Source organism: Zea mays, chromosome 8 (assembly GCF_902167145.1).
Source record: "Zea mays cultivar B73 chromosome 8, Zm-B73-REFERENCE-NAM-5.0, whole genome shotgun sequence".
NCBI classification, from domain to species: Eukaryota; Viridiplantae; Streptophyta; class Magnoliopsida; order Poales; family Poaceae; genus Zea; species Zea mays.
Window position 1 is genome coordinate 61,710,724 of NC_050103.1, and position 23,845 is coordinate 61,734,568.

Consider the following 23,845-nt stretch of genomic DNA (forward strand, 5'->3'; position numbering starts at 1 on the left):
CTTTCTTCCGAAGCTCTTCTTCTGACGAAGCAGACACTAAACTGGAGCTTCGTTTGAATGCGGAAGTCAAGCTTCGGCTATGGTTAAAATTTTTGGCAGCAAAACAGTGCAATAGCAATGAATGCTGTGGTAACTTCACACCTACCCGTCTGTTTATATAGTGCTGCAGGTAAGAAGGTGAATCGTCAGGATTTTTACACCTGGCAAACAGTTGCTCGCACCCGCTGCACGGTGGGCCGCAAAAACCAAAATAGTGAACCTGCATGGTGGGACCGCTACGCGCTCGAAAAATGTATCGTTTCTCGACAACGAGCTCAGGGAAGGTGTTTTTTGGACCTTTGGCTTCCTGAAGCCTAAGGGACTTTTTTCACGGATCAAGCTCGTTACGAAAAACGATCTAGCACCACGAAGGGGCTACTGTTGGGACCATGCATCGTCGCCGAAGGTCCTACAGAAAGGAAACAACTTCGGCTGAAGCTGCTTAAACGTAATGCCGAAGATATCATTCATGAAGCTTCGGTATTACAGCATGTCCGAAGATGAGGGATCGAACCGACTTAAAGATAGAATGACTTTTTAGTCCATAAGGGTCTGAGTCAATGTTGTAAACATTTATGAGGGGCATGGTTGTAATTCCTCACAGGCTGTGCCCTGTGCTTATAAATAGTGAACAGTATTCCTTAACTGTTCACGGATTCCTGTAATTGCAAACGCATCACTCGGGAATTATTGTGTGTCAAGGCAGAGGTATAAATGCACCTAAACTTTATATTCAAACATCTTAAATTCATATAATAAGATATGTGAATGATGTCATTTATTTCCAATATATTTATCTTTAATGTTTCACGTTTTACATTACTTTGTATTATCTTTATAAGTTTAATTACGAAGGTAAAACCTTCCTAACATTATGCTCGTGACCTTCGTCCGAAGTTCATTAAATCCTTGTGGAGATAATGCTTCGGCGGACGAAGGACATTGATATTTAACATTTTATGTTGCCTTGTTCTTAATTCAGAGCATTTGAGAACAAGTCCCCAACAAGACGCAATGATTTATTCCGTGGTTCGGCCAATGCCTACTTCCACGTTGTGGTGACTTCCTTTGGTCAAGGATTGCAATCAATCCCTCTCAAGTGATCCAATGATCAACTTTGAGTACCTGTGACACCCCAGTGTCACCTAGGGTTTCTCTTAAAATGCCAAACCAAGAACCATCATTTTATGTGAACCAAAGTAAGCATGAGCATCAAATTAACTTAAGAATAAAGAATTCACCAAGCATATACTTAAAAGTATCATGATCAAAACAAATGTGTCTTTCAAAAAGGTAACAATGTTGCAACCCTAATACAAACCCTAAGTGAGCACCATGAGCAAAATTCAAGAAAATAGGGAAAAGGGTATGAAAAATTTAAAATTAAGACTTGAGCCAATTATAAACATTGAAGTATATTTAATAAGCAACAAGAAAGGTTGAGAAAGCTTGGCCAAAATAACTCAAATAAAAACCCAAATCAAGCTTCTCATGCGGGGACTTAATGGGAATTCTGAATTTCAGAATTCTGAAATTCAGACCTTGAGCCAAAGATCAAGGGTGTTCACCTTGATCCCTAACTCAAATCCTAATGGCCCCATTAACAAAAATGTGCCTAACTAACCCCTCTGTCATGTGCCAGGAGATGGCATTGGGACGCGTGCCTCGGACACGTCAAACCAGAGATTTTCTCCCTGTGTGTGGCAGTGAGACAAACAGGATTTCTCCCCTCTCTATCTCTTAATCCAGTCAGCGAAACTTGCTAGCCTCCACACACAAACGACAAAGGAACCTGAGAGGAAGAGATCTCTCAACGGGATCATGGCCTTAATCTCAAAGATTTGGGCCCAATCCGCGTTTGAACTTGACCTCTCTCTGCGCTGCCTCGTGCTCGACGCTGTGCCAGGCGCCAAAGCGTGCACTGGCGTTCGCCGCGCACGCCCCGAGCGCATGTCAGAGCCCCGCCATCGGTTGTGCTCGCCCGCGCCTATAAAGCCTCGCCGGGCGCGCCTCACTTCACCCCACGCTCACCTTCACCGGCCAGCCACCTCTCCTTAGCTCCGGCGAGCTCAATTCCGCCCGCCATTGCCGCCAGAGCTTCGGCCACCGTGGCCAGCCCACTCCTGCCACCCCCAAGTCGAGCCAGTGCTTCGGCTAGCTCCGCCAGTGGCCCGTGAAGCTTTCCAAGCCCTCGGACCAGGCCGGACTTCACCGGAGGCCCGAGATCGACCTCACCGGACTTCGGTCTTCCGCCGCCGCGCGAGGACAGAGCTAACCGGTGAGTCTTCGTCCAATTCCTTGCACCCACATCTTCTCTTGCATCCCGTGAACCTCTCTGACCCATCCAATTGAACTATCTCGCCGTGAGCAGGCCGAACTCCTCGCCGCCGACGAGCATCCCCGCCTGCGCACGTGGACCGGCCAACTCCGGCCATCCCCGACGGCGACCCGCACACCGTTGTGATCCCCGAGACCTCCCCTACGTCCTCGACCACTTCACCGGAGCAATCTCGCCGCCGGTAAGCCCCTCCGCCCTTTCTTCCGCCGCGGTTACTGTTTAAGTTAGGAGAAGGACCTCGGGTTAGGATTTGAAGAACCCGAGGGGTTTTCTGTAACGTCAGTGACCCATGTGAATAGTAGCCTAGGGACTGATGCACGAAGAAAATTTAAAACACCCGCCAGGGACCCCAGTGCAAAGTGGTTTTCCATTTAATCAATTCTGTTAATCTTTTTAAAATGACCAGATGAATTCTTAATAAAAAGTTGTCAAATTAATTTTGCTAGATCTTGAATATTATGAACTATCATTTAAAAATGATAAACCCTATGCTTTTTGTTCTGAATTTTTGAGTTTAAAATTAAAAACAGAAACCTACCAAACCTTGTTTAATTAAAGAAAATTAGTTTTTCTTCTGTACTGAACCTAAGAAAATCTGTAGGTATTCAAACCTCATTTAGACACTGCTTAAAAATAGTAGGAACCCCAGCATTGAAAAATATGATGTGGATATTCATTTAAAGCTATTTTGCCCAAAACTTAGAAAAAATCAGAACGGCATTAGAAATTAATGAACAGTGATTAGAATTATTTTCCTAGTTTGCTTAAGTAACAGAGAACCTAGGAAAAATAAAGAGACCATTAGTCCATATCAGTTTTAAATTAAAATGTTTTATTTAGCCTTATTTGAACTGAAAATCAATTATTAGAGTTACAAAACTATACCCAAAATGGATAATAAAAATCCAGTGGACTTACAACCACTAGAGCCCCACTGCAAAAATAAAGAACACCTCAGCCCAATATTTTAAGTAAGGAAAATAAATATAAAATGATAATGAGGTATTTTCCATGTAAATCATGAACAACCCCTAATGATGCAATAATGGGCAACCAAAAATTTGCTAAGTCCATAATGAGATAAACCACCAGTGAAAAATGCAAACCTATAAAAAAGGAGCAAACTCATACCTATTGCTAATGATTTAAGAGAAAGGCCACTTAATTCAAATAATGCATACCACCCCTTCCCTTAAGCAAAAAGATGCCAAACTTCAGAATGATTGCTCTTGCGCAAAACAATGACTAAGAAAAATAAGAACTTTGTTGTTTGATATTTTTCAAATATAGTGGTAGTAGAAAGCACCTATTTGGCTAGAAACTTGAGAAAACCATAGTAAAATAGCTAAAAGGTATTAATGGCTAGAAATTTGTATCAAGTCATGTTATAGCACCTAAAAGCCAGCAAAAACAAGTTTTAGAGAATTACCCACTGTTAAATAATAGTTGTAGTTCAAAGCACCCCTTCTGCCCTAAAATTTGATAATTTTGTCCAGAGAAAACCATTCACTTTCTGATCCCCAAATTTTGAGACAGAGAAACATACACCAGTACCAAGCCACTGTAATTTTTGCAGAATTTTTAGAATTTTATAAAAGCAACTTGTAGTTCAAACCCACTCCAAAACATTTAGGAGAATAAAAGAAAAGGGAAGAAGAAATAAACCTCACCCCAATAAGTCTAACTTGAGTACTTATCAATTCTCACTAAGGTTTAAAAGGAATTCAGTGGAACCCTAAAAGTAAACCTACCATTTACCTTAGATAAGTTTGACCCAATTTACCAAGTATACCACCCAAGGGTCTTACATAAGTAAAGTTAACTTTGTTTAACTCAAGAAGATCATACACCTCCAAAGTTGTAATTTCTAAAAGCACATATCATATCATGCATATATCTTACGCATTGCATTCATTAGATTGTAATCTTGCCGACGGAGAGTACGTGCTCATCCCCGAGCAAGGACCTGTCCAAGAGGAGGACCAGGAGCAGGCTTCTGTTGAGGATCTCCCCGCAGCCCCAGCAATTGAAGGCAAGCCCCGGTTTTATGCATAACCGTATTATTATATGCTACTTTACTACACTTAATGCTTGTAGGATTGTAATGTGCACTTAAGTGTAGGAGTTGCTTGAAACCTCTAGTTGCATGAACTTAGGATTCCTTTTTGAGATGAATACTAGTATGCTAGGTCGAGTAGCTGCTTGCTAATCAGGATCTCGGTAGAAGTCGAGTGATTTTTCTAGCACTCGCGCGAGGTCAGGAATTGATTGTATTCATCTTGATAACGGGATATATGTTAGTCTATGGACTTGGATCCAGGGAGGATGCCTTGTCCATGAGACGGGAAAAAGGAATTAAGGATTAATGTGTGGATACCTGAGTTTAGCTTTTGAACGTACTAAGCACATGCCGGGAAAAATGGTAACCGGTAAACCTAGTACCTGAGTGAAGCCGGGCGCGGACTTTATCCCTCATGCGACCTGAGACTGGGTCTCCCATGCTAGCTATGGTGGGTACAAGTGCGGTCACTGCACGACGGCAACCGGGGTCAGTGGAGCATTGTATGCCAAGGCAGTGAGGCCTGGACGTGAACGGGGAATCGATGGGGACGGTTGTCATGTGTGGGGTCGGAGTACCCTGACATGCCGTGTGTTTAGGTTTACCTTGCAAGGTTAAAACTCGATTCGAATCGTCTGCTTCTCGCAGCTAATGAGACTGCTTGACCCCTTGTACTGCATCGAGTAAGAAGTGAAATGAGGTTACATGAGATAACTTGTTGATTGAACTAAATGCTTGTCACCATGTATGCTTAGAAGGAGCAAATCTAGCTAAGTTAATGATGATAGAATTTGAAAAGCTAAAAATTGATTTTAGAAACAGCTAGTGCTTTTGGCAAACCAAACCCCTCAGCCAAACAGCTGCATAGTCTAGAGGTAGAGGAGTAGACTCCTCACACCGGTTAAGTCTAGCTGAGTATTAGTACACTCAGCCTTTCTTGTGGCATAATTTTTGCAGGTACCATTCAGGAAATGGTTGATGGTGTGACTTGGCCTACCACCCTGCCACCGGGTTGGACGGTCGAGTGGGATGTTGCTCCGGCAGGAGAGGAGCACGAGGAGTAGTGGGCTAGGCCTTGCCCAATTCCTCGATACCGACGACATCGATTATCCGCTGCACTTTATTTTGTGAACTCTTACTTTGCTACTCAAAAACTCCGATCTATGTAATAACTCAGTACTTAATTTGAGGTTTCCTGTTTTATTGTATTTCTTCTGTGACTCACCTTCGAGTGAGATTGTGGAATTTGATCCTGGTTAAGTGGCTCTATCGGACTAGATCTGAGGGACAGACGGGTTATTCCGATTTAAGTGTGTTACGGCCCCTGAGGCGTGACTTGGCACTTAAGCTGGAATAATTCGGGCGGTTCTGCCATAGCTGGTATCGGAGCAAATTCCACCATAGAGAAGGACGATAAACCATGAATACTAATTTTCAAAATCTAAAACTTGCCTAGAAACTGCTACAGATCGTCAGGACTAGACCGCTAGACCTAGGACGAAAGGCCTTAGGCATAGAGGGAGGAATAGGTGGCTAACTAATTAGGCCCCGTGGGCCAGTACTTATATTTTTAAGGATGCCCTAAAAAGGCACCCTATTTCTTTTTGAGAGGCAACGTTACTTCCAGCATGCATGCATTATAAAACACAAAGAGGAATTAAAAATTTGAGCTAACCCACTTTCTTTAAAACCATCCGGGCTCTCTTTTTCTTTTTCCTTCCACCATAATCTTTACCTTTGATTCCCTTCCACAGATGAATTCACCCACCCCCGCCAGTGGAGGAGACTCTCGTTTCAGTTCTGACTTCCTTTCTCGCGATGGCTTTCCTTCCATCTTGTGGGAAGTGCTTAACTCCGTCGGTTACCCTACGCCCCCTTTGTACACGGTGCAGTTGTATGAGGAGCATCGGGTACCTCGTTGTCGGGTCTGGCTGACTTTGGAGGCTCATCCCCTTCAGCCGGGTTGGCGTTCTCTTGATTCTGAGACGATTGGACTCAGGACGGACGACACCGTTGAAGCAGCAGCCATGAAGACTCTGACGACTTTCTGTGGCTACCATCCCCTGGAGATGGTGATGCACCCCTTGGGACTCTTCCCTGCTGAGAAGAAGGATGATCCCATGTGGTGTAACCGCGTGAGCCATGTGAAGGATGTGTGGGCGATGTATCCTGACTTGGTTGGGAGGATCACTGTTCAGTGCATGAGTGCGCTGTACCGCCTTCAGGCCCTTCAGAGCGATGTTATGGCACTCCTTGCTAACACCGCTCAAACTGCCAAGCTCACTCTCGACAGTCGAGAAGATTTTGTGGTCGATCTATCCACCGAGTTGGTAGAGAAGGATCTACAGGTGGAGAGGCTGAGCCAGCGCATCACCACCTTGGAGCAGCAAGTGGAGATCCGAGACAACACTATTGATGTCTTGGAGAACCAGCTTCACGATGTGCAGAGGGAACTCGAAGAAGCAAATGACCACTTGGACATGCACCACCTAGAGATGGAGGCCAATGAAGCAGGAAGCGAGGGAGAAGAGGCTCCCGAGGAGCTAGGACCAGCCCCTGGTGCCAATGGGACTACCTCCGCGATGCCTCCTTCACTCGTATCCAGTGTCGCTTCCACCGCTCAGGGTTAAGCAGTCACTTCGACACCTTTAGGCGGATAGAAACCTATGCGAGCTTAGTAATATCAGATTTTGGACTAGGCTTATGGGTACTTTCCCCTGATTGATGTAACCCTGTGAACTTTTGAAATCTGTGGGATCTTTGTCACCATGTTATCTTCATTTCGAACCTAATATTATGATTATGGCATTTTTCCTTCCATATGAGATGATATCTTGTCGTTCGGAACTGTGAGTTGGGATAACAATGGCGACAATCTCTGTTTTTAGATGGCAGCTAGGCAGCGTCGCGGGCATAACGAGCAGGTTCCCCCGCCACCTCCTCCAGCTCCCACAGTGCAGGAGCTGATGGCCCAGCAGAATGAGATTCTGCGACAGCTCTTGCAGCGCCAGCCCCACCCTCAGCAGCATGGTGGAGGCCAGCATCAGCGACCTCCGGCAATGGCAACTTACCAGGAGTTTCTGAGCACGCAGCCACTCTTATTCACCAAGGCAGAGGATCCGTTGGACACCGACGTATGGCTTCGCGTCCTTGAGTCCAAGTTTCCCCTCCTCACGGGAGACTGTCCTGATGAGGCCAAGGCTCGCTTCGCCGCACAGCAGCTTCGCGGCCCTGCTCGGACTTGGTGGGACCACTTCCGTGCTATGCTCCCCGCTGATCGTGAAGTATCTTGGGAGGAATTCAAGACTGCCTTCAGAGGACACCACATCCTAGCTGGCATTCTTGATCGGAAGTTGAATGAATTTCTGGCCCTTAATCAAGGAACCCGCACGGTACTGCAATATGCGCAAGCCTTCAACAACTTATGCCAGTATGCAGGGTATCATGCTGATTCTGATGAAAAGAAGAGAGATCGCTTCCGCAGGGGTCTCAATACCAAGCTGCGGGAACGACTCAACACTGTCCGGGCTGATAGCTTCAATGAGTTGGTCAACATGGCCATCTCCCAGGAGGATTGCATTGTTGCTCACCGGGCAGAGAAGAAGAGAAAGGCACCAATGGCAGCACCATCCGCTCAGGCTCAGAGGTTCCGGATTGTTTCTCACAATTAGAGCGGGGGTTTTCAGCAGCAGGCAGGCAGATGGGTGATCAGGCCACCTCAGCAGCAGCAGCAGCAGCCGGCACCCAACCGCTTTCCAGCTCCCGCCCCAAGGAACAATCAGCCTCCGCAGCAGCAGCAGTTCCGCCAGGGCAATGGGAACAAGTGTTTCACTTGTGGCAATGTGGGCCACTATGCCAAGAATTGTCCCAGGAACCAGCAGAGGCAGATGCCAGCACCAAATCAAGACAAGGGAAGAAAGCAGAAGGTGCAAGTCAGGCAAGGGAAGCTCAACTTCACTACTCTGGAGGAAGTACCTGAGGGAGCTCCTATCATGACCGGTATCTTTTCAGTTTATAATCAACCTGCTTTAATTCTGTTTGATTCTGTTGCATCTCATAGTTTCATTAGCCAAAAGTTCAGTGCTAAATGCAAACTGCCATTCTCTCACTCAGAAGGGTCATTCTTGATAGTCACACCTGGGGGTAAAATTACAACTAATCAATTAAACCAAAGTGTGCCTATTCAACTGGGAAGCCACATTGTCAAAACCACTCTTCTTGTGCTGGGTTTGGAAAATGTGGACATTATTCTAGGAGCAAATTGGACGACCTTGCACCAAGTTGTGCATGATGTAGCCAGCCGTACCGTGGAAGTTAATTCTCCGTTCTACGGGAACTTCACCTTAATTCTGCCTAGTTAGGGTTCTACTCAGTCATGTGCTTTCTCTATGACGGAGTTACCTCTGAAGAAGATTCCAGTGGTCTGTGAGTATGCAGATGTCTTTCCTGATGAATTGCTAGGAATGCCACCAGACCGGGATATTGAATTTGCCATCGAGTTGCAACCGGGAACGGCACCAATTTCCAAGAGGCCCTACCAAATGCCACCCGCTGAGTTGGCAGAATTGAAGAAGCAATTGCAAGAGTTGCTGGATAAGGGATTTATTCGCCCCAGCACTTCGCCTTCGGGATGTCCAGCACTGTTTATGAAGAAGAAGGATGAAAGCTTGAGGTTGTGTATAGATTACCGCCCTCTTAATGTGGTAACTATCAAGAACAAGTATCCTTTGCCTCGTATTGATGTTCTTTTTGACCAGTTGGTCGGAGCCAAGGTGTTTTCCAAGATAGACCTTCACTCTGGCTACCATCAGATCAAGATACGAGCAAGTGATATTCCGAAGACGACATTCCCAACCAGATATGGGCTATATGAATTTTTGGTGATGTCATTCGGGCTGACAAATGCACCAGCATATTTCATGTATCTGATGAATTCTGTTTTCATGCCGGAATTGGACAAGTTTGTAGTGGTTTTCATCGATGATATTTTGGTGTACTCAAAGAACGAAGAAGAACATGCCGGGCATTTGCATGTAGTGCTTCAATGTCTGCGAGAGCACCACCTTTATGCCAAGTTATCCAAGTGTGATTTTTGGCTAAAGGAAATCAAATTCTTGGGTCACACTATCTCTCAGGCTGGAATAGTTGTTGATCCTGATAAAGTGCAAGAGGTGATGAACTGGAAGCCACCAACAACTGTTCGTCAGATTCGGAGTTTTCTGGGATTAGCTGGTTATTACCGAAGATTTATTCCGAACTTCTCTCGAATTGCGAAGCCTATAACTGAGTTGCTGAAGAAAGAAGTCAAATTTATTTGGAGTCAGAAGTGCGAAGATGCCTTCCATGCATTAAGGCAGCATCTGACCACAGCACCAGTATTGGCGCAACCCGACAACAGCAAGCCTTTTGATCTGTATTGCGATGCCTCTGGCACCGGGCTAGGTTGTGTCTTGATGCAAGACAACCGAGTCATTGCTTATGCCTCAAGAGCACTCAGGCCTCATGAGCAAAACTATCCCACTCATGACCTCGAGTTGGCAGCAGTGGTTCATGCATTAAAAATGTGGAGGCACTATCTAATGGGAACCCACAGCAACATCTTCACTGATCATAAGAGCCTTAAGTACATCTTTACTTAGGCTGATCTCAACATGAGACAGAGAAGATGGCTAGAGCTGATCAAGGATTATGACCTGGAGGTACATGATCACCCAGGAAAAGCTAATGTGGTAGCAGATGCCTTGAGTCGGAAGTTGCAATGCAATTGTATTCTCATGGATTCTCGCATTAACACCTTGTGTGATGAGTTAAGCAAGATGCAAATTGAAGTGATTCCTTCTGGTTCTTTGTCTCACATTTCTGTTGAGCCAGCTTTGCAAGACCAGATTATCATGGCCCAGCTCAGTGACAAGGGAGTGCAAATTATCAAGAAGAATCTCCATCAGAAGGTTGAGAAGTATAATTGTTTCCGCCAGGATGAAAAGGGTGTGTTATGGTTCAAAAGCAGATTGGTGATTCCTAAGGACCAGGACCTCAAGAGGAAAATCTTGGATGAGGCTCATCTCTCCAAATTCTCTATGCATCCGGGAAGCACCAAGATGTACCATGACCTGAAGCCTTTGTATTGGTGGACCAAAATGAAGAGGGAGATAGCCCAGTATGTATCAGAATGTGACACCTGTCAGAGGATAAAGGCAAGCCACTTGAAATCAGCTGGAGCTTTGCAACCCTTGTCTATACCTTCGTGGAAGTGGGATGACATCAGCATGGATTTCATTGTGGGTCTGCCCAACACCTCTCGTCATCATGATTCGATTTGGGTTATTGTGGACCGACTGACAAAAGTGGCACATTTTCTTCCTGTGCACACCACTGATAAGGCTCAGAAGTATGCAGAATTGTATATTGACCGGATCGTGTGTTTGCACGGATTACCTCAGACCATTGTTTCTGACCAAGGGGCCCAATTTGTTGCCAGATTTTGGGAACAATTGCAAGAGTCTTTGGGAACCAAGCTAATCAGGAGTTCAGCTTACCACCCACAGACTGATGGTCAGACGGAAAGGGTAAACCAAATCCTAGAGGATATGCTTAAAGCTTGTGCAATCGATTGTGACAAGAACTGGGATAAGCACCTCTCCTTGGCAGAGTTTGCTTATAACAATAGTTATCAATCCAGCCTAAGGATGGCACCTTTTGAAGCTCTCTATGGAAGAAGGTGCAGGACACCACTCAATTAGTCTCAACCTGGAGAAAGAGAAGTTTTTGGACCTGACTTAGTGACTGAAGCCGAAAGGAAGGTCAAACTAATCAGGAAGAATTTAGAAGTTGCTCAGGCCAGGCACAAGAGTTACCATGATAGAAGAAGGAAACCTCTCCAGTTCGAGGTGGGAAGTTTTGTATACCTCAATGTATCACCCACCAAGGGAGTGCAGCGGTTTGGGATCAAAGGCAAGCTAGCCCCTCGTTACATTAGACCTTATGAGATCATAGAAGCATGTGGACCCGTGGCGTACAAGCTGAAGTTACCTTCAAAAATGTCTGCCATTCACAGTGTATTCCATGTATCTCAGCTGAAGAAGTGTGTTCGATTGCCGACCGAGATCATAGCAGAGCCAGAATTGGAGATAGAGCCAGATCTATCGTACCAAGAGTACCCCTCCAAGATTCTGGATCGCAAAGAAAGATCAACTCGGGCTAAATCGATCAAGATGTACAAGGTCCAGTGGAGTAATCACTCAGAGGAGGAAGCTACTTGGGAAACCGAGGAATTCTTGAGATCCAACTTCCCCGATTGCCTACCTAAGGAAGCTGGTACATAATCACACCCAACCCCTCCTCCTACCCTTCGAATCTAGTTTCCAAAAATATGATCTTAATTCAGAATGAAGTAACTATGAAGTAAAACTTAAGAAGGGCTTCCTTCTGAAGTTGCAAAGAGAATGACATTCGAAGAGCAGTTTTACCCTAATAATAACAATAATCACCCATTTCCTTTAAGTCTCACCCTTCGCTTCACCCTGGGAGGACTCTGGCCCGAATCTCGGGACGAGATTCCTTTAAGGGGGGAAGGCTGTGACACCCCAGTGTCACCTAGGGTTTCTCTTAAAATGCCAAACCAAGAACCATCATTTTATGTGAACCAAAGTAAGCATGAGCATCAAATTAACTTAAGAATAAATAATTCACCAAGCATATACTTAAAAGTATCATGATCAAAACAAATGGATCTTTCAAAAAGGTAACAATGTTGCAACCCTAATACAAACCCTAAGTGAGCCCCATTAGCAAAATTCAAGAAAATAGGGAAAAGGGTATGAAAAATTTAAAATTAAGACTTGAGCCAATTATAAACATTGAAGTATATTTAATAAGCAACAAGAAAGGTTGAGAAAGCTTGGCCAAAATACTTCAAATAAAACTCCAAATCAAGCTTCTCATGTGGGGACTTAATGGGAATTCTGAATTTCAGAATTCTGAAATTCAGACCTTGAGCCAAAGATCAAGGGTGTTCACCTTGATCCCTAACTCGAATCCTAATGGCCCCATTAACAAAAATGTGCCTAACTAACCCCTCTGTCATGTGCCAGGAGATGGCATTGGGACGCGTGCCTCGGACACGTCAAACCAGAGATTTTCTCCCTGTGTGTGGCAGTGAGACAAACAGGATTTCTCCCCTCTCTATCTCTTAATCCAGTCAGCGAAACTTGCTAGCCTCCACACACAAACGACAAAGGAACCTGAGAGGAAGAGATCTCTCAACGGGATCGTGGCCTTAATCTCAAAGATTTGGGCCCAATCCGCGTTTGAACTTGACCTCTCTCTGCGCTGCCTCGTGCTCGACGCTGTGCCAGGCGCCAGAGCGCGCAATGGCGTTCGCCGCGCACGCCCCGAGCGCATGTCAGAGCCCCGCCCTCGGCCATGCTCGCCCGCGCCTATAAAGCCTCCCCGGGCGCGCCTCACTTCACCCCGCTCTCACCTTCACCGGCCAGCCACCTCTCCTTAGCTCCGGCGAGCTCAATTCCGCCCGCCATTGCCGCTAGAGCTTCGGCCACCGTGGCCAGCCCACTCCTGCCACCCCCAAGTCGAGCTAGTGCTTCGGCTAGCTCCGCCAGTGGCCCGTGAAGCTTTCCAAGCCCTCGGACCAGGCCGGACTTCACCGGAGGCCCGAGATCGACCTCACCGAACTTCGGTGTTCCGCCGCCGCGCGAGGACAGAGCTAACCGGTGAGTCTCCGTCCAATTCCTTGCACCCACATCTTCTCTGGCATCCCGTGAACCTCTCTGACCCGTCCAATTGAACTATCTCACCGTGAGCAGGCCGGACTCCTCGCCGTCGACGAGCATCCCCGCCTGCGCACGTGGACCGGCCAACTCCGGCCATCCCCGACGGCGACCCGCACACCGTTGTGATCCCCGAGACCTCCCTTACGTCCTCGACCACTTCACCAGAGCAATCTCGCCGCCGGTAAGCCCCTCCGCCCTTTCTTCCGCCGCGATTACTGTTTAAGTTAGAAGAAGGACCTCGGGTTAGGATTTGAAGAACCCGAAAGGTTTTCTGTAACGTCAGTGACCCATGTGAATAGTAGCCTAGGGACTGATCCGCGAAGAAAATTTAAAACACCCGCCAGGGACCCCAGTGCAAAGTGGTTTTCCATTTAATCAATTCTGTTAATCTTTTTAAAATGACCACAGAACTTAGAAAATCCATAACTTAATGAATTCTTAATAAAAAGTTGTCAAATTAATTTTGCTAGATCCTGAATATTATGAACTATCATTTAAAAATGATAAACCTTATGCTTTCTGTTCTGAATTTTTGAGTTTAAAATTAAAAACAGAAACCTACCAAACCTTGTTTAATTAAGGAAAATTAGTTTTTCTTCTGTACTGAACCTAAGAAAATCTGTAGGTATTCAAACCTCATTTAGACACTGCTTAAAAATAGTAGGAACCCCAGCATTGAAAAATATGATGTGGATATTCATTTAAAGCTATTTTGCACAAAACTTAGAAAAAATCAAAATGGCATTAGAAATTAATGAACAGTGATTAGAATTATTTTTCCTAGTTTGCTTAAGTAACAGAGAACCTAGGAAAAATAAAGAGACCATTAGTCCAGATCAGTTTTAAATTAAAATGTTTTATTTAGCCTTATTTGAACTGAAAATCAATTATTAGAGTTACAAAACTATACCCAAAATGAATAATAAAAATCCAGTGGACTTACAACCACCAGAGCCCCACTACAAAAATAAAGAACACCTCAGCCCAACATTTTAAGTAAGGAAAATAAATATAAAATGATAATGAGGTATTTTTCATGTAAATCATGAACAACCCCTAATGATGCAATAATGGGCAACCAAAAATTTGCTAAGTCCATAATGAGATAAACCACCCGTGAAAAATGCAAACCTATAAAAAAGGAGCAAACTCATACCTATTGCTAATGATTTAAGAGAAAGGCCACTTAATTCAAATAATGCATACCACCCCTTCCCTTAAGCAAAAAGATGCCAAACTTCAGAATGATTGCTCTTGCGCAAAACAATGACTAAGAAAAATAAGAACTCTGTTGTTTGATATTTTTCAAATATAGTGGTAGTAGAAAGCACCTATTTGGCTAGAAACTTGAGAAAACCATAGTAAAATAGCTAAAAGGTATTAATGGCTAGAAATTTGTATCAAGTCATGTTATAGCACCTAAAAGCCAGCAAAACAAGTTTTAGAGAATTACCCACTGTTAAATAATAGTTGTAGTTCAAAGCACCCCTTCTGCCCTAAAATTTGATAATTTTGTCCAGAGAAAACCATTCACTTTCTGATCCCCAAATTTTGAGACATAAAAACATACACCAGTACCAAGCCACTGTAATTTTTGCAGAATTTTTAGAATTTTATAAAAGCAACTTGTAGTTCAAACCCACTCCAAAACATTTAAGAGAATAAAAGAAAAGGGAAGAAGAAATAAACCTCACCCCAATAAGTCTAACTTGAGTACTTATCAATTCTCACTAAGGTTTAAAAGGAATTCAGTGGAACCCCAAAAGTAAACCTACCACTTACCTTAGATAAGTTTGACCCAATTTACCAAGTATACCACCCAAGGGTCTTACATAAGTAAAGTTAACTTTGTTTAACTCAAGAAGATCATACACCTGCAAAGTTGTAATTTCTAAAAGCACATATCATATCATGCATATATCTTACGCATTGCATTCATTAGATTGTAATCTTGCCGACGGAGAGTACGTGCTCATCCCCGAGCAAGGACCTGTCCAAGAGGAGGACCAGGAGCAGGCTTCTGTTGAGGATCTCCCCGCAGCCCCAGCAATTGAAGGCAAGCCCCGGTTTTATGCATAATCGTATTATTATATGCTACTTTACTACACTTAATGCTTGTAGGATTGTAATGTGCACTTAAGTGTAGGAGTTGCTTGAAACCTCTAGTTGCATGAACTTAGGATTCCTTTTTGAGATGAATACTAGTATGCTAGGTCGAGTAGTTGCTTGCTAATCAGAATCTCGGTAGAAGTCGAGTGATTTTTCTAGCACTCGCGCGAGGTCAGGAATTGATTGTATTCATCTTGATAACGGGATATATGTTAGTCTATGGACTTGGATCCAGGGAGGATGCCTTGTCCATGAGACGGGAAAAAGGAATTAAGGATTAATGTGTGGATACCTGAGTCAAGCTTTTGAACGTACTAAGCACATGCCAGGAAAAATGGTAACCGGTAAACCTAGTACCTGAGTGAAGCCGGGCGCGGACTTTATCCCTCATGCGACCTGAGACTGGGTCTCCCATGCTAGCTATGGTGGGTACAAGTGCGGTCACTGCACGGCGGCAGCCGGGGTCAGTGGAGCATTGTATGCTAAGGCGGTGAGGCCTGGACGCGAACGGGAATTCGATGGGGACGGTTGTCATGTGTGGGGTCGGAGTACCCTGACATGCCGTGTGTTTAGGTTTACCTTGCAAGGTTAAAACTCGATTCGAATCGTCTGCTTCTCGCAGCTAATAAGACTGCTTGACCCCTTGTACTGCATCGAGTAAGAAGTGAAATGAGGTTACATGAGATAACTTGTTGATTGAACTAAATGCTTGTCACCATGTATGCTTAGAAGGAGCAAATCTAGCTAAGTTAATGATGATAGAATTTGAAAAGCTAAAAATTGATTTTAGAAACAGCTAGTGCTTTTGGCAAACGAAACCCCTCAGCCAAACATCTGCATAGTCTAGAGGTAGAGGAGTAGACTCCTCACACCGGTTAAGTCTAGCTGAGTATTAGTATACTCAGCCTTGCTTGTGGCATAATTTTTGCAGGTACCATTCAGGAAATGGTTGATGGTGTGACTTGGCCTACCACCCTGCCACCGGGTTGGACGGTCGAGTGGGATGTTGCTCCGGCAGGAGAGGAGCACGAGGAGTAGTGGGCTAGGCCTTGCCCAATTCCTCGATACCGACGACATCGATTATCTACTGCACTTTATTTTGTGAACTCTTACTTTGCTACTCAAAAACTCCGATCTATGTAATAACTCAGTACTTAATTTGAGGTTTCTTGTTTTATTGTATTGCTTCTGTGACTCACCTTCGAGTGAGATTGTGGAATTTGATCCTGGTTAAGTGGCTCTATCGGACTAGATCTGAGGGACTGACGGGTTATTCCGATTTAAGTGTGTTATGGCCCCTGAGGCGTGACTTAGGCACTTAAGCTAGAATAATTCGGGCGGTTCTGCCACAGTACCACAGCTATCTTCCTTATTAATCTTTCTCCCGTTTGCGAGGAATCTCCACAGATTGGAGCCTCTCGCCCTTACAAGTTTATCACAATAGAAGCACAGTAGTAAGTGAGGGAGAGTAACACACGCAAGACTCAAATCCGCAGCACACACACGCACACAAGCCAAGACTTGAGCTCAAAACACAGCACAGAGAGTTCACAACTCAAACGGAGCTCAAATCACTAACACGATCGATCAAATGTGTAGAGGCGGAGTCTTAGGATGCTTAGTGAATGCTTGGGGGTTTTGCTCCATATGCCTAGGGGTTCCTTTTTATAGCCCCAAGGTAGCTAGGAGCCGTTGGAGGTCAGCTTGGAAGGCAAATCTTGCCTTCTATCGAGTGGTGCACCGGACAGGTCCTGTAGCAGTCCGGTGCTCGATTCCCTTCCTTATCTGGCGCATTCGACCGTTGGGCCGACAGTCCCATTGGCGCACCGTACATTGTCCGGTGCACACCGGACAGTCCGATGTGCCTAACCGACCGTTGGCGCCGGCCACACGTCGTCCGCTGATTGCGCTGGTGTCCGTTGGCTCGGGCGGCTCTGAACCACCGGACAGTCCGGTGAATTTTAGCCGCAGCGTCCTTGGCAAATTCCCGAGAGCGACGAGTTCGTCGCCGATGTACTTGGGCGTGGGCGCTGAAGACTCACCGGACAGTCCGGTGCACCACCACACAGTCCGGTGATTTTTAGCCACGTCGCCCCGCCGATTTCCGAGAGCGACCAGTTTGCCGCCGAGCCAGCCTAGGGCACTGGACACTGTCCGGTGCACCACCGGACAGTCCGGTGTGCTAGGCTGGTGCTGGTTTTGGCTGTCCTATCCATTCTTTCTTCCATCCTTTTTCTCTTTTCTTGGTCATGTCTCTAGCTCTTAGATAAACATGTTAGTAACCAAAAACAATTGACTAAGTCCAGAGACATACCTTTATCTTTGATTTGTACTTCTCATTTAGTTAGCACATATGAACTCAAAACAATGTGTTGGGCATCTAATCACCAAAACAATTATAGAAATGTCCCAAGGGCACATTTCCTTTTCAATCTACCCCTTTTTGGTGATTTATGCCAACACATTAAAAAGCAACTAAGAAGTGCAAATTTAAGACCAAATTTTTCTACCTTTAGTATTTGGCATATTTGGATCACTTTTGCCACCACTTGGTTTGTTTTTGCAAATCAAATCCTTTTTCCTATCTCTAAGTCAAACACTCTTGTTTGGGTAAATAGAGAGATATTACAAGAGTAAAATTGACCAAGTGTCAAAAACTTCCCCTTTTCCCATAATCGAAATTCTCCCCCATAAGAGACCAAATTTTGCAATAAGAGTCATTTGTGCAAAATACAAATTCTTACTCTACTATTTTTGAAATTCACAAGTGGTTGGCTGATCCAGTTGCTTTGGCCTTAATTTCTCCCCCTTTGGCATTAAGCACCGAAACGGGAAAACTTTTGGCCCTTTAACCTCATTGCTTCACCAAAATGTCAAATAAGAGCACAAACACAATGAGAGCATTAATATGAGCTTGGACGTAAATACACTTATATCGGAGTGCAGTGGAAGTCTTTTCATCGCCCAAGTTCATTTTCCCTTTCAATGGTCCTTCGAGACTACTTCAAGTGTACTCAAACAAACAAATTAGTCTCAAAGGAGTCAAGTTGTAGCTTATCTCCCCCTAAGTATGTGCATCATTTGCATACGGACTTGTGAGGTCCGGGGATGACTTGTACAACTTGAGCACCACAAATAAATGAAGTAAAAGCTCAAAGTAACATGATCAAAGGCATGAAACACATGTGTGCTATAGATCAATCCAAGTTACGCGAATCTAAGACATTTAGCTCACTACACAACCTGCAAAACCTTTTCTCATCTAAAGGCTTGGTGAAGATATCGGCTAGCTGGTTCTCGGTGCTAATGTGGTAAACATCGATATCTCCCTTTTGCTGGTGGTCTCTCAGGAAGTGATGCCGGATGTCTATGTGCTTAGTGCGGCTGTGTTCAACAGCATTGTCCGCCAAGCGGATTGCACTCTCATTGTCACATAGGAGTGGGACTTTGCTCAGATTGTAGCCAAAGTCTCGGAGGGTTTGCCTCATCCAAAGCAGTTGCGCGCAACACTGTCCTGCGGCAACGTACTCGGCCTCAGCGGTGGATAGGGCAACAGATGTTTGTTTCTTGGAACTCCAGGACACCAGGGACCTTCCTAGAAATTGGCACGTCCCTGATGTGCTCTTCCTATCAACCTTACACCCAGCATAGTCGGAGTCTGAGTATCCAATTAAGTCAAAGGTAGACCCCTTTGGATACCAGATCCCGAAGCAAGGCGTAGAAACTAAATACCTAAAAATTCGCTTAACGGCCACAAGGTGACACTCCTTCGGGTCGGATTGAAATCTAGCACACATGCATATACTAAGCATAATGTCCGGTCTACTAGCACAAAGATAAAGTAATGAACCTATCATAGACTGGTATGCCTTTTGATCAATGGACTTACCTCATTTGTTGAGGTCGAGTTGTTCGTCAGTTCCCATCGGTGTCTTCGCGGGCTTAGCATCCTTCATTCCAAACCTCTTGAGAAGATCTTGAGTGTACTTCGTTTGGGAGATGAAGGTGCCGTCCTTGAGTTGCTTCACTTGGAATCCAAGGAAGTAGGTCAACTCGCCCATCATTGACATCTCGAATTTTTGCATCATTACCCTGCTAAACTCCTCACAAGACTATTGGTTAGTAGAACCAAATATTATGTCATCGACATAAATTTGGCAAACAAAAAGATCACCATCCCAAGTCTTTGTAAAAAGAGTGGGATCATCTTTCCCAACCTTGAAAGCATTAGCAATTAAAAAACCTTTAAGGCATTCATACCATGCTCTTGGGGCTTGCTTAAGTCCATAGAGCGCCTTAGAGAGCTTATATACATGGTCTGGATACCTATCTTCCTCAAAGCCAGGGGGTTGTTCCACGTATACCTCCTCCTTGATTGGCCCATTGAGGAAAGCGCTCTTCACGTCCATTTGGAACAGCCTAAAGGAATGGTGAGCGGCATAGGCTAATAAAAATCCAAATTGACTCTAATCTTGCCACAGGAGCAAAAGTCTCCTCAAAATCCAAACCTGCGACTTGGGCATAACGTTTTGCCACAAGTCAAGCCTTATTTCTTATCACCACTCCGTGCTTGTCTTGCTTGTTGCAGAACACCCACTTGGTTCCTATAACGTTTTGCTTTGGACGTGGCACCAGGCTCCAGACTTCATTCCTTTTGAAGTTGTTGAGCTCTTCATGCATGGCCAACACCCAGTACGGATCCTGCAAGGCCTCTTCTACCCTGAAAGGCTCAATAGAAGAGACAAACGAGTAGTGCTCACAGAAAGTAGCTAATCGTGAGCGAGTAGTTACTCCCTTGCTGATGTCACCCAAAATCTGATCGACGGGGTGATGTCTTTGGATTGTAGCTCGGACTTGGGTTGGAGGGGCCCGTGGTGCTTCTTCCTCCATAACATGTTCTTCCTGTGCTCCCCCTTGATCACGCTCCTCTTCTTGAGGTACTTGTACATCATCTTGAGTTGGGGGATGCACCAGTGTCGAGGAAGAAGGCTGATCTTGTTCATGTAGTTCCTATGGTCGCACATATCATATTGCCATAGTTCACATAGCGGCCATCGGAACCTCATCTTCATCTATATCATCAAGATCAACTTGCTCTCTTGGAGAGCCATTAGTCTCATCAAATACAATGTCGCTAGAGACTTCAACTAATCCCGATGATTTGTTGAAGACATTATACGCCTTTGCATTTGAGTCATATCCAAGTAAGAAACCTTCTACTGCCTTGGGAGCAAATTTCGAATGTCTACCTTTCTTCACCAGAATGTAACATTTGCTCCCAAATACACGAAAATAAGAAACATTTGGTTTGTTACCAGTTAGGAGTTCACAAGAAGTCTTCTTGAGGAGACGGTGCAGATAGAGTCGGTTTATGGCGTGGCAAGCTGTGTTCACAGCTTCCGACCAAAACCGCTCAGGCGTCTTGAACTCTCCAAGCATCATTCTCTCCATGTCGATTAGCGTCCTGTTCTTCCTCTCTACCACACCATTTTGTTGTGATGTGTAGGGAGCGGAGAACTCGTGCTTGATGCCTTCCTCCTCAAGAAACTCTTCAACTTGTAGATTCTTGAACTCGGACCCATTGTCGCTTCTTATCTTCTTCACCTTAAGCTCAAACTCATTTTGAGCTCTCCTTAAGAAACGCTTTAGGGTCCCTTGGGTTTTGAATTTGTCCTGCAAAACGAAAACCCAAGTGAAGCGGGAAAAATCATCAACTATAACAAGACCATACTTACTTCCCCCGATGCTGAGATAGTGTAAGGCCCAAAATGTGTATAGAAAAAAATAATAATAATAAAATAAATAAAGAAATAAAATAGTATATTCAGAAATCTCGAATTATACTTGCGTACTGAAAATCGACGACTGAATTTTGAAAACCAAAGAAGTAATAGAAAAGTTTTCTACTCAACTGAATGATTATGCATATCATGATGTACCATAAGCATTTATTTACATGAATGTTTAATATTGAAGTAACTCCTACTTCTTATTCCACCTTCAAAATACTATTTTTCTAAAAATAAAGAAAACAACATGAGTGTGTCTCATGTTTCAAACATTCATCAAGCAAATAAATTAATCAAAATAAATATACATCTATTGCATCATAGTTGATTTTGAGTATGTATCAAAGAATTGAATTCCTAAGCTTTATCTTGGATTTCAATTTTAAATTAGTATAAAAAAGGAATAGAAAATAGAGAATAAGAAAGGGAATTTCAATAAAATTATTGAGTCCATGAATAAATGACAAGGAAAATAACAAATAGAGGTTATATTCACATTAGTTTTAATTTTGACACTTGGAAGATTCGAAATTCAAAATAGGAGTTTAAATTCAAAAATTTGAAATGTAGAATTGCAACTAGTAAACAAAGTAAAAATAAAAGAAAATGAAGATCAAGTGTACCTGGGCCGAAATTCCCTTGTCTCGACCCAATACTTCACGCACCAGTTGGCCCATTTTCCCCCTTCTCCACTCCACGCCAGCCCAGCTAACCCCATTGCGCCGACTATTGGGCCCCGCGCAGCAGCCAAACACGCTTACACGCCACTCCACTGAAATTGTTGTCGCGTGGGACCGACCCGTCAGCTACTGGTTCCCAACCTGGTGCAACCCCGCCCTATCGCTGACTGATCGGGCCCATCTGTCACCCCTATCCTCTTCTCCTTCAATCGAAGACCGATTCCTTCGTCGTCGTGCTCTCTTCAACTGAAGCTGGCTTGACCGCGCGCAAGTAGCGGGTCGTTGCAACCGTTGCTCTCTCCTATGGATATCTACACCGTGCGCTCATCTAATCCTCGATTCGCGTTCCCAAACTCGGCCATGATTTCTGCCATAAAACTGCGTGTCCTCCTCGTCATCTCGTCCGCCGCCATTGCCGAGCCGATAGAGAGAAAGAGAGCAAGAAAGGAGGGCGCCGCCGTGAGCTTAACCCTGTCGTGCCACCGGAGTTCCTGCGCGGGGTGTCCCTGGGGAGCTCATGGTTGTCTGGGCCGAATGTTCCGCTCTCGTATCTAGTTCGTGTGGGACCGATTAGTGGTGAGCTTAGAGTTCTAGCTCGACGGGAAGGCCAGCTCCGGCGGATCGCGCCGCCACATTGTGCCGCGCCACAACACTTGGTCAACTCGGGGTAGGAGAAACCCGATCGACCGTTTGATTTCGAGGGAACGACGGAGATTGGATCGGGTACCCCTTCATCTAATAGGATCGTGGTCGTCCGTGTGTTGATGAGCGCCTTAGATTAGATAAGGGGTGCAGTTCAGCCAGGGTACGCGTGGTCCAACCGATCGTGATCGGACGACTCCGAGGCAATTACGGTAGTATTAAATCTGAACCGCTAATTCTAAATCAAACCGTTGCGGTCACTTACCGGTTCGGGAGAGATTGGTTTAATCTGGGCTGTCTGCGTAGGATCGGATGGCCACAGCTTCATACCGTTTCACTTAAGATTGCATCTAATCAGGGCCCTTGATTCTGGATCGGACGACTGATGTCCTCCCGTACCCCTTCGGCCAGCGAGTTATTCAAAGGAGCCCTAGGAGTTCTTCGGAATAAACCCGCAGTCCTGCGCTGTGGGCATTGTGTCTCGAGATTTTTGTACCGAGGTCCCTGCGCTTTCCAGCTTTTGTGCGCGCAGTCCAGACACTTGATAAATCAGGGAAAATTAACATAGAAAATGATTTTGGTATTAAAATAATTCCAGGAAGTTGTTAAATTCATAGAAAATTCATATGAGCTCCAAATTGATCCATTTCACTTTCTATAATTTTGTAATATTATTGTTCATCATATAGTGCCACTGTTTTGACATGAAAATTAATCTCTAGGTTAATCTTGGATTGAATACATAAAACCTTAGGAAATTCATAACTTCTCCGTTTTAACTCCGATTTGATCCGTTCAAGTTGTGTTAGCCTCGCCTAAATATTTACTATGCAATACCAACATTTATTATACCATATCTCATTATTTTATGATTAGATCTTTATTTAATTTATGTTGGTTAGGCTTATTAATTTGCTTATCTTTATAATCTACTAAATTATGATATATGGTCAAATTATAATTTGGATTAAAGTTGAATTAATTACTACTTTAGGTTATCTTTTCTATGGAATTATAAAATAAACATAGAACCTAGTGTTAGTCATTTAAGCACATCAACCACGACTCCGATCTTAGTAGTTCTCGATCCCGCGGTCTCGTAGCAACGCGTAGATGATTACTATTCAGTTTGTACTTATGTTTGGTGTGATGTTAATTTTATCTATACCATGTTTGTTTGTACTGCTACGACTAGCGCGAGGTTTCGAGGATTTGAAGAATCACCTTGGTAACTGGAATCTCAAGTGTCAGGCAAGTTGTGCCCTTGACCACTTTTGTTACCCAATAATGTTCTTTATAATCATTTACCATGCATAGGCTTAATTTTGATGGGACCCGATAGGTCACCCTAGATTGTTTGTCTCTTTACCTTGTTATTCCTGAATCACTTGGGTAGTTTTGCT